General features: G+C 38.4%; 1 pseudogene across 1 annotated transcript; it reads right to left on the reverse strand.

Moving 5' to 3' along the window:
• Positions 1–11,015: 11,015 nt before the first annotated feature.
• Positions 11,016–11,937, reverse strand: LOC308344809 (annexin A2-like; annotated as a pseudogene). Its single transcript has one exon. The product of its transcript is annotated as an annexin A2-like (transcript).
• Between the last annotated feature and the right edge of the window lie 738 nt (positions 11,938–12,675).

Raw genomic sequence — 12,675 nt, forward strand, 5'->3', positions numbered from 1 at the left:
GAGTGAAGACCATCATAAATTGCTCACATCTTTACCACTGGTGTTGATTCTCCTTGAAGATGAGATTTGTTTGCAGATCTTTTTTAAGGTGAGGTTTATTTGTGAAGGTGTGATTTCTGGTTTGATTATTGGTCAGCATGATCGTATGCTGCTTTTGTCTTTGTGCTTTTTGTTGAATCATCTACCAGGGCAGAGACTATATACAGGCACTTAACATTTATGGAAAACATATATCAAATAACTGTAAGAAAAACAAAAGTAACTGTGGGGCAGAAAGGCACTGTAGAATCAATCCATGGTTTTCCAGGCTTGATTATAAAAGCAGATCCGAGTGACTCTCTAAGTCTACTTTATTGAGATAGCCAAGTAGACTTTCTTTTTCACCTAGATACAGGTTGATTGATTTCATGGCTCCTGTTAATTCAGATACAATAAGGTATGCTAACAAGGGCATAGATTTTCTCTAGGTAGCTAAAAGAAAATCCTATGTTATTCAATTATTTTTATAAGGAATTTGAACTTACTTTTGTGTGATGTTACTTATTGCCAACTTTTCAGGTTATGCACAAGACTTTTTTGCCCACGTTACCTAATTCCTCTATGATCTGTTCCACTAGTTGTTATTTCTCCACAAAGGATTTCATACCTTTAGGCTCTTTGTAAGTCCAAAATCCAACAGAAGATACTGAGGAATCATCTACTGGAGTAACCTAACTGATAGTCTTCTTAGAGGACAAAATACTTGGTTCTGTGTAAACATTGAAGAGCCTTTATTTTCTCCTTGAACAAAGAACACAGGAGCTGCTTGAGAGAACAATTTTTGTGAAGCTGTAAATATATTGTCTTTAGGATTTTGTTAAGACGAACAGTCAATTTGGTATCCTAACTATATCCCCTTCTCATGCTCTCACTGTGTATTATCTACAAGAAAGTCATTATTAACAAAGTCAGTGTAACATACCTTTATATATATAGTTTTTCAAATTGGGTGACCAGCAATAGCTTAGAGTAGCTATTAAAGAGTTGTGATGGTGATTAACTATAGGATATCTTAAATATAAACAAGTTTGTATTGTTATAAGGGAAACATGAAATAAATCACAAGATTATAAAGTTAAACTTGAAAGAAATACAAATAAAAGGTTAATGAGCAAAAATATGCAAAGGAGAGTAGAATAAGGGGTGGTTTCAGGTATTTTGGAGAATTTGCTTCTGATGGGCTTGACTGTGATCTCTGTACTCTGTATAGTCATTGCTTACTCTGAGGATCTTGGGTCAGCAGTAGACGTGTGTGGTGTTTTCTGAAGATCTCCTGTGATTAGAACTTGATTGGTATAACTTACCCATTCTCTTAAGATCTTTGTGCTTTTCTAGAGGTTTCACAATAATGAAGACAGTGAATTTTTTTTTTAAATTTATTTATTTGACAGACAGATCACAAGTAGGCAGAGAGACAGGCAGAGAGAGAGGAGGAAGCAGGCTCCCAGCTGAGCAGAGAGCCCGATGTGGGGCTGGATCCCAGGACCCTGGGATCATGACCTGAGCCAAAGGCAGAGGCTTAACCCACTGAGCCACCCAGGCGTCCCGACAGTGAATATTTTTAAACAAGGGACAAATCCTTATAGATTCAGTGAATACCTGTGCTGATAGAATGGTCCCCTTTTACTGGATAGAGTAGTTAGAATGTAGTACATAGTGAATGGAACATTCAGTATCTTTTAGCCACCATCTATGCTGTGGCTATTTTAACAAGGGAATGTTCCAACTTTCCAGAAAATAATCATGCTGTTATTTGCAAATATACATCACCCAGAGGGAAGTCATTATATAAAATTCATCTGAAAATGCTTGAATATGGGTGCTTGCATGGTTCAGTGGGTTAAGCATCTGCTTTCAGCTCTGGTCATGATCCCAGAGTCCTGGAATGGAGCCCCACCTCAGGTTCTCTGCTCAGCGAGGAGCTTCCTTCTCCCTCTGCCCCTCCTCCCCTGCTCCTATATGCTCCCTTTCTCAAATAAATAAATAAAATCTTTAAAAAATGCTTCAATAGGGGTGCCTGGGTGTCTCAGTAGGTTAAGCCTCTGCCTTCGGCTCAGGTCATGATCTCAGGGTCCTGGGATCCAGCCCTGTATCGGGCTCTCTGCTTGGCAGGGAGCCCACTTCCCCCCCCCTCTCTGCCTGCCTCTCTGCCTGCTTGTGATCTCTGTCTCTCTGTCAAATAAATAAGTAAAATCTTAAAAATAAATAAATAAATTTTAAAAATGCTTAAATATTTTCTCAGAGAAGGTTCCAGTCTCATCTTGCCTGTACACTTTTTCCAGGATTATGTTAGCTACAGATAAGGCTATATTTTGTTATCCTTATATATTTTCACTACCAGTGTTTACTAGCATAGTCATTTTGTCTTTACTGTGATGGATCATCTTATGGAGGATTTTGACAACTGTTCAGGTTTTATCCGATACTACCAGGTGGCCATCCTGGCTTTCCCAAATCATAGCCATATGGATCTTTCAATATGATGGTTCCCCGTGTTTCTTTTCAGAATTTAGGACACAAGTTTAGCATAACTATGGTGGAATTTTGAACCTCTCCATGGATTTGACTTTATTTTTTATAAGAGGTTTTTATGTAATGACTTCAGGCGGGGCAGACTGTTTAACAGGATGATCTGTTAAACATGTCCTCTGTGTCCTCTGTGTGTATGGGGTGGAGTTAGTGATTTGAGATGTCTTAGAGAGGGCAGTCATTGGGGTTGGTCACATGAGTGGATCTGACTTCTGGTAAAGAACTGAACCCTACAAGATGGCATAGACTTACTATTGTATGTTCAACTTGATCTTCTTTTAATTTTAAAAATAAAGCAAGCCACTACTAGCACAACAATAAGAACAAAAACAGCAAACCAGGATTTGGTTAGAAAATGTCCAAATGATCAGTTCTTGTCATGGAACACCTAGAATTTAGATACTAATCGTGAGATTTTCCTTCATTGGGCAGGGTAAAAGAATTGCTGGGCTGAGGATGTTACATCAGTGCAGGTGGTACCATTATGGTTGAAAGGGGATCAAAGTATGATAGATGAAGATTTCTTTTACAACCTTAAGGCTGTAATTTCTCTAAGATTAAAATGTGTCAGAGTTTAAGAGACTCATAATTTAGCTCAGAAAGTATGCAGAGAATGAATATAAATGCATGTGATTTGGAAAGGATTATATATATATATATATATATATATATATATATATATCTATCTTTCATTGGGAATGACAGCCTGGTATGCTTAAAAGAAATTGTAAAAGGTCCCCGTAGTCTTCTGTTTGGCAAAAATCTCTAGAACATAAAGTAAACAATAATGATATTCTACTTATAATGAGCTCACAAACCTCGCAGATATATACGAGTGTACAAACATACACAGTGTTTGATAACTGAGAAGTTTTTTCTCATTTTGCTATTTGATTATTCAGGAAAGAAGCATATTTTCCACTGTTAATTCACTTCTCATGAAATTATAAAGAATTGTTCAGATTATAGAGATGTATCATGCTGCTATAGCATTTAACCCACATATTTGCATAAATTCTTGCTCTCCTTGGAAATATTAATAAATGTACAGATCTTTCTAATGAAACCACTGTAAATCTCTGTTTTCTAGCTTTAGTAAATTTTATATTTTAAATTGTTAGTCTTAAGCTAATAAAATTGCATATATGTATGATAGCAGTGTACATTTTACATTTGACAGAGCTTAAATTTTTTTGATATGCATATTATTTACCCTCCCCACCCCCAAACAAGAACAAAATAAGTGACAACCACAAACACATAAAGTCTAAATTGTTAAAGCAGTTTGGGAAAGCAATGTCCTTTTTTCTTTATAGAAAAATTAGAAAAATCATCATAATTTGTAATACAGGGATTCTTCTACTTTGTAAAGCATACATTTTTATGAATAGTATTTGAATAATTCTAATTCTTTCACTGCAAATATGCTTCAAAAATCAATAGCAATGATTACTTAATGTCAAAATGTGTTAGTGAAACAATGTCATCGTATCATAAAAGAATTTTGGGTGCCTGGGTGGCTCAGTTGGTCAAGCGACTGCCTTCAGGTCAGGTCATGATCCCAAGGTCCTGGGATCGAGCCCCACATCTGGCTTTCTGCTCAGCGGGGAGTCTGCTTCTCCCTCTCCCTCTGCCTCTGCCTCTCCCCCCTACTCCTGCTCTGTCTCTTGTTTTCTCTCTCTCAAATAAATAAAATCCTTTTTTTTTTTTAAAGAAAATTTTTAACATTTTCAGTCATCTAGCTCAAGATTTCAGAATCTTTTACTCTGGACTTCTTCGTGTCATGGTGAAAATATGAAGATCTAAAAGCCTGATTGTGCTGCTGTAGGGTGGGTGGGATGGCAGTCCTCAACAGGGAAGCACAATTTGAAAAGCTTTGGTCCAAAACATTCAAGCCTCAGCTAAAAGGAAAATGCATGGATAAAGTAGTGTTAGCAAAAGTTCAGTGCCTGGAAATTATTGCTGAGGCATCTATAATTCATTAGAAAAAGTTTAAATTTCAGTAGCTTATGCATATGGGGGAATTGTGATAGAGGAAGGAGACAAATGTAAAAGGAATGAATTTTCTTTGGTGCAGATAGAGTTAATTCATCACAAGCCAGTATCAAATTTGCTCAGTAAAATTCATAGACTGAGATCTTCATACCATAAATCCCCAATCCTGAGTTATGTTAGAGTTCCCAAGTCCTCCCCCCACCAAATAAAATTCAACAAGTGATTTAGTATCAGTGACTAGTTCCTTAACTTGAAATTGTTTCTCAGATTACTTGGCATGTTGCCAGTTGCGTGGCACAGCACGATTAGGTAAATTTGGATGTCACCTCAGATATCAAGGTGAAGAAAATGGCATACAGGACATTGCTGGCATGTGAGAGGACAGGGGGGCAGGGGATGGCAGTGCAGAGGAACATCAGAGTGAAAGAGTCCAGACAGAAAAGAGAGGTCAGCTCAGCAAAGCACTATGGACAGACCACAGTGGGGTTCAAATCTTGGATTCAAGAAATGCACTTTGGCCTATTTCCTACTTGGTTCCTAATAGGTAAAACAAAACAGGGATAGTAATTGTAGCAGCCTGGTAGGGTTCTATTGTGAATACAGAAGACAGTGTGAGATATCACCTCTCTTATACAGGAGACAGACAGTGTGAGATATCACCTCTCTTATGGCTCCTAACCACAAGGAAGGCAGAAAGACTGAAACAGGACTCAAGAGCTTTGGAGATAAATTTCACTCACTTTGCAATTTTGTGTAGGCTTGACTCCGTCCCAAAGTAGAAATATCAGAGAACTCTGTTTTCTAGTATCAAATGCAGTGGGGAAGGAGGCAGAAGAATGTGGAGCTGATCTGGCAAAGTTGATGGATGATTCCCCAACTTGAAGATAATTAGGAAAAGAAAAGACAAGATCAAGAGTCTTTTCAAAGGAACCAGAAAAAAATTAAGTGCTTTGGTGGAACGGAAGGACTGCCACTGAGATATTTGTACATTTCTTTTCTGGAGAACTAATGGTCAAATCTTTAGATCAGGAGCTCAGGATGTGAGAAACCCAATGAACAGTTGTTTAGGGCATCCGTCTTCTGAGAAACCTAGATCCAGGCCTTCTGGCTCATCTCTATGGTAAGTAGTGTTTCCAAATGTCTTCAGTACAGAACTCAATGCCTGCTTGCTATGACTGCCCTTCAGTAACATCTCTTAGTAACTCATCAGGGATATAATATGTATTTCTCAGAAAACAGTTGAATGTTATTTATGAACTCTCATGATCCTACATTGGGATCAAAGAAATATTTGATAAGTCTGATATAAGAACTGTTATGGCACACAGCAATGCCAAGTTCTTCATGGCTTTGCTATTAAGAGATGCCTTAATTTGTTCAGTTTAAGAAGTCGTCTTACTTAGAAAGTGATTTAAGTCAATCCTCATTTTTTCTCTGTTCTACTGAAAAGTCCCCAAAGACATAAAAGGTAAGCCTGTTATCTGAAAAATTGACTGTTCAGCTATAACTCTATTTTAATAAAAACTGTATAACGTTGAGCTAAAAGAAATATATTCAAGGTCGTTTCCCCTGGGAGACATGAGGTTGAACTTAGGAGCAAAGGATTGCAGGAAACATTTAGACTAATTTTCCCATCTAGAGGGTTTACTGGAAAGCTGTACAGTGGGAAGTTAGAGAATTGTTTAGCACCCATTGCTTAGTATGGCTCTACTTCTTTCTTCTATCTCATACACAAAAATCCTCTGGTAAAATGACAACAGCTGAGTTCCATTGCAGATTAGGAATATTTAATGTTATCACCAAATGCTATAAATAGTAGCTTTTATTCTAAGAACAAAACTTTTTAAAATTTCATACATTTAGTGTTATGTTTGGAAAATGACTAAGGGTCTACAACCTGTTTGCTACTTTTTCTTTGGGAAATGCTCAACTTTAATGATATTTGCATTTGAGGACTCTGTGAAGGTGCTTGGGTAAAATGCTCACAAATGTCAGAATTCTTTTCTTTTTATCTTAGCATATGTGCTGCTGAAGCAAGCACAAATTTCCTTGTTTTGAAAACATCGGATACAATGTAGATATAATGCTTTTGCTCCTTGAGAATGCAAATATATATCTTGAAGGCACACAACAGAAATCACAAACATGAAAATCAGTATGATCAGTTAAGTCATACTGTGGTAAGACAATTGAAAATTATATTACTGTTTAGGAAAACGGTTCTGCTTGACAAGAGAACTAGAAAAAGCCCCTACGGGTCGATAGGGGAATAGGGACTCCCAGAGACATTCATTTAGAGAGTTGACCTAAAAAGGAAAAAAATTCTTTAGGGACTGTGGCAGGAATGAGTCTACCCCATACTTGTTCTGTTCAAAAACACAAAACTTGGATCCATTGCATATTTGTTTAAGAACTAGTCACTCTTCATAGAGTTAAGTGCTTATAAAGGTAGTTCCTCCTGAGCAAGGATTTTGTCTTGCATGTTCTTGTAACCTGTCTTATACTTAGGTCTGTACTTGTTATATGTGTACTTAGGCACTTTCTGATTTAAGACTTTATGATACCATTTCACCATTACTCCTCTTAACTCACATAGAAGTAGTCTTGATTCTTCTTTTCCTTTAAGGACAGTTTTCCTTTAAATAAATCAACTTATTCATACTATTACACACAGCAGAAAATTGATTATTCTCATTGAAACATTGCTTGTGCCATGAAAATTAAATGAGTCCCCTTAAGGAATCCTAGAAATAGGTATTGATTGACAAATGACAATAAAACCTCTAGATCAATAAAAGAAATCAAAATGTAAGACTCACAGTTAGATGTCATACTGATTAGAATATATATTATATGAAAAATGAACTCCAGAGTCTCCTTCAGTAGCACATACAAGTAGGTGCCTTGACAAAAGGAATGACCTAGTGGTTTCCAAAGGGATTTCAAAGAAATGAAAATTTTAAGATATAGTTATTTTGTTCAGAAAGAAGGGAGAATAACTTCCTTTTCTGCTCCCTGGTGTCATTGTAGGTAATTAGAAGAAGAAAGAATGAATATATTAATCTAAGCTTGTACATAAACACCTTGCTCGCTCACTCTCCCTTCTTCCCTCCCTTAATTAAGGTGGTGGTCTGGGATTAGGGAAGGTATTGGCCCTTTAGAAATAAGGTGGAAGGTATTCAGAGCTTCATTATTATTTAAGTACTCAAAGTTTCTCAGAAACAATGATATGAGCCATTTTCTTAGTCTACCTATAGGGATTGTTTGCTGTTTAGTGGTCAGGGTGCCTTAGTAAATATCCCCCAATGACCTACACTGTACTGTGACACGAGTGAGAAACAAGTTTTATTATAGTAATTATTTGTGGTTGCTCGTTATAGAAATTAACCTTTTCACACTAATACATGTGCCTATTATGTGTGAGTCACTGATCTAGGACCTAGGGATAGATCAGAGAAAAAAAAATATGTCCCTCCTTTTATAAAACTAGCCGTCCAAAATAAAGGGGAAGTTAGTGGACGAAGAAACAAATACAAAACATGCACTAGATGGAGTTAAGTTCTAGCAATAATGATAAAGCACAGTTAGAGAGTGATGTCAAGAAGCAATTTTATGTTTGAGCAGAGAACTTAAAAGAAGTAAAGAACCATGCATGTATGTGGAAGGCAAGGGGGGAAGATTCCAGGGAGACTGTTAATGACAGAGATGCTGGTTTGGGAGTGAGCCTGATGTGTTTGCGGAGGGGTAATAGAGGTCATGTTGCTGAGGGATCTTGTTGGAGAGAGATTGACTAGAAGTAAAGCCAAGGAAGTAGTGATGGGGCCAGGTCCCTTAGAACCTTGTAGCCCATTAGAAGGACTTTATATTTTACTTTAGTTGAAACTTGAGACCATGGGAAGGTCTTCAGGAAAACAATGGCATGTTATGCCTTAGGCTTTAGGGAAATCACTCTGGCTGCTTTGTGGAAAATAGAACAAAAGGAAACAACAGTAGAATTGAAAGGTTCCACTAAAAGACACATTCCCCTATACCAGATTTACTCTCTACCCTTTTCTACCGTATTCTATGCTTATGTGGCCTCTGTGGATCACATCAAAAGGCTCTATTGACAAATGTCAGAAAAGGGAGTAAATTCAGGATATTTATTCCTCAATCTTCCTTCCCAAGAGTGATTTACTCCAGCTGGCTGAATTCCTAAGTTAAGATTGAAATCCTGTCAAGCAACCCTCTCAGTCCTATAACAACAGCCCTCTTCCCTTCCCTCTTCAGGTTGAGGAGTGTGGGATTGAGCCCCATGTTTACCATCTCCTGGGTAGTGCTCTCCCTTGTGTTTCCCTTCCAACTTCTTGGTCAGTGGCTTGGACTAGGGTTATAGTGATTGACCTAGTGAGAAGTCATATTCCAGACATGTTTTGAAAGTAAAGTTGGCAAAATATCTGATGATTTGGATACGTATGTGTGAAAAAGAGGCAATGAAAAGTTAGAGAATAGGACAAAAGTATAAGGGCCTATTTAGAGCAGCTTCATCTGGTTAAACAGTGATTTTGTTGTTTATGCAGTAAAACTTAAACTGACCCTCCCCCCCCCCACCCCACCTCCCCACCCCACCAGGGAACTTACTTAAAAACAAGTCCCGGAAACCAGTCCCAGGTAACAAAGCCCAAATACAAGGGTGGGTCAGGCCAGGTGGAGGTATCCAATCAGTGGGGGCGCATACTGTCTCCCTAGCTACCAAGGAGTATGGGCCCCGCCCTTTGGGCGCCTTTTGGGCACCAGTTCTGACCAAGGTGATAGGCTAGTTGAAATAGCTACTAGGGTAAATTGTAATTCAATTGGCCACCCGTTTGTGACCTAGCATGACTGTGCAGCTTTCTCCGTGTGTTACAGTCTCATTGGTCACCTGTGTGTGGCCAGGCCCAACCACATGGCCCTTGCCATTTAAAAGTTAGTCAGGGGGCACCTGGGTGGCTCAGTTGGTTAAGAGACTGCCTTCGGCTCAGGTCATGATCCTAGAGTCCTGGGATCAAGTCCCATATCAGGATCCCTGCTTGGCAGGGAGTCTGCTCTCCCTCTGACCCTTCCCCTTATGCTCTCTCTCTGTCACTCTCATTCTCTCTCTCTAAAAAAAAAGAAAAAAAAAAAAGTTAGTCGGTAAGGCAGGGAGGGGTCACCTCTTTGTAAGAGATGGCCCTGGCTGGTCAGTTTGATTCTCTATGCTTGGTGCGAAATAAAGCTTTGCTTGACCTTCCCTTTGTATCAGTCTCGTTCCTTTGACCATGGCCCAACAAAAAGGAAATGTGTCTATTAGAATACCATTATCATTACTGCAAAAGAAGGGAATCATGGTGGTTTTTAGCATTCAGTGAAATGTTGTGGGGAGAAAGATCTTCCTCTGTCCTGTGGTCCTTCTAGCTGGACTTAGAATCAAAATGACCTGAGACAGATTAACAAGAGAAAATAAAATTTAATAGCATACATAGGAGGAATCCACACAGACATGAAATTCCAAAGAAAGTGAGGCAGCATGAAACTTATGTGAACTAAGGAGAGGGAGCGGTTCTGAAGACACAAAGGGGAGGAAGCCATTAGCAGGAAGGTGAAAAGATGTTTTACAAAAACAAAGTTTGCCCTATTATGCAGATAAGTTTCTTAGGTAAAGCAGAATCTGTTAATAGCTCTCCTTAACAATGTAAATTTAGGCAGTTGAAGATCAGGAAGAGAGCTTTTCCTGCATCTGCTAGGTTTTGATTACTTTTTTTTTTTATTATGTTCAGTTAGCCAGCATATAGTACATCATGTTTTGTTATAGTGTTCAGTGATTCATTAGTTGTGTATAACACCCATTGCTCACTCGATATAATGTTCATGCCAGAGTGGCCCATCTTGGGGCTGCCTGCCCTTGGTCCCTACATTGTTTGCCTGAAAACAAGCCCAGACAGATTCATTAATTCATTTGCCTTTTCATGTCATGTAATTAACTCTTAGCTGGCCAGTCCTACTCTTCTAGTCTAGTATTTTATTTAATGTGAACCTCAGGATATTAAAACAATAACATTTTAAAATAACTGTTTATTACGTACATCTTATATCTGTATACATTTTATTATATATTATATATATACATACATGCATGCATATTTTACTTTTATTTTCTTATAAAGTAAAAATTCAGTTTATTATCTGTTTATGACACAGTACACAAGAGGCAAAGTGCACATCATAGAATGCATTTCCAATTCCCTGGGATATTCCTTTCTTTGGCTCAAAGGAAAGACTAGATGTGAGAAGCAGGCAGTGCTTAGGCAACTGAAATAAAGATGGGGAGGGGGGCAGTAAGAACATTATCCTCACAGGGATGGGCATAAGGGGACTGTTAGTCACAGGCTATTTTCTAGAACTATTAGCTGGAAACAAAGGAGCACCCCTCCTGGATGCTCATGCCATTGTGGGCCTCAGTCATCCCCACCAGACAGGTATAAGCAGCACTTTCTAGTAGTCGCCCTTGGTGTCTTGCTGGATATGGTAGTTCAGGGACTTGTCATACTCGCTCTTGAATTGACACCTAATTTTTAACATGTCCACTTCACTTTCACTGCAAGAGACCATGATTCTAATCAAGACTTTATTGCAAGTCTCCTTGCCTTTCGTGGAATGGTCAGCAAAATACAGGGGCTTGTTCTGAATGCACTGGACTGATTCAGGAAAGCATCTTCCAGGTCTCCTTTAACCGTCTTCTTGAGGCTTTCCAGCATGTCATAAGGGCTGTTCTTTTCCTCTTCACCCCAGCATCATGGAGATCCCAGGCATCTTGGTCAATCAGTTCATAATCAATGACAGAGCCATCTTCTGCTCTTTTATGCTTTGCGAGGACAACCATCAGCTAGCAGAAGTCATCAGATATGTCAGAAATGATGTCCTTCTCCAGATTAGTCTTGTATATTTTCTAGTAGACTCTGTTAATTTTCTAAAACTCTTGGTTGGTCTTTGAGCATATGGTTTCAGTGAGGGAGTCCTCATCAGTTCCCAGCCTCATGGAGGCTTTGCATTGAGAAGCATTGTACTGAGCAGATGTTTTCAATAAACATCTCACAGTCTCCAGGTGGCCAGACAAGGCTGACTTCAGTACCAATATAAGCTCCTTGTTGGTCCTTCTCTGGTAGGTGAAGGCAATACCCTGTCTCAGTTCATTTCTCTGGCTGGTCAGATACTGACAATAATGAGCTCATCCACATCTTTGCTCTTGATGATTGTTTCAGTGTCAGAGCATCACGCTCAGCGTCCAAATTAGTGTGTGCTTTAACTAACCTGTGTGCACTTGGGGGCGTGATCATCCTTCAAGCTGAACTTGCAGAGAATTCTGTGAACAGCAGACATTTCGAAAGAAACTGGGCCACGTGTTGAGAGCTGTGAGCGTCCCTAGTTGTGCAGCCACGCACACATTTTACTGTTACATGCCTACTATATACGTACAACAACACAGCACAAAATGTATAGTTGTATATTTTTATATTTAAGTACATATACAACATTTATATACTTTATACATAGATACACATATAGAAATGTAGAACAAATGGAAGGAAATAAAAATAGAGTATTTAATAGAAATAAAAATATGCATTTGTCAGGAATGAGAAAAAAATGTATTTCTATATGCAACAACATGGACGCATCTCCATGTTATTGATGCTTGGCATAGAGAACATATGTTCCATGCTCCCATTTAAATAAAGTTCCAAGCAGACGAAACTAATCTGACTTCTATTACCACACTCTGATGAATGTTATTCCTTAGCATGATTAAACTACAACTTATGTATCCATACCATTATTGATGGATGTTTTGGGTTGTTGCCAGTTTCGGTTATCATAGAAAATGCTTGTATGAACATCCTTTGACATTTCTTATGGAGATTATATATGTCAGTTAAGTTTTCTAAAGGGTTGAGCCAATTTACGCATCTACCAGCAGTGCCTAAGAGTAACAGGTTTTCTAATTCCTCGCCAATACTTCATCTTATCAGTCGTTTTAATTATAGACAGCCTATATGGATGTGTATATTTCGCTCTGATTTTAATTTGCATTTCTCAGATGACAAATGAGATTGAGAA

The sequence above is a fragment of the Martes martes genome (assembly GCF_963455335.1).
Source record: "Martes martes genome assembly, chromosome: 6".
Taxonomy (NCBI): domain Eukaryota; kingdom Metazoa; phylum Chordata; class Mammalia; order Carnivora; family Mustelidae; genus Martes; species Martes martes.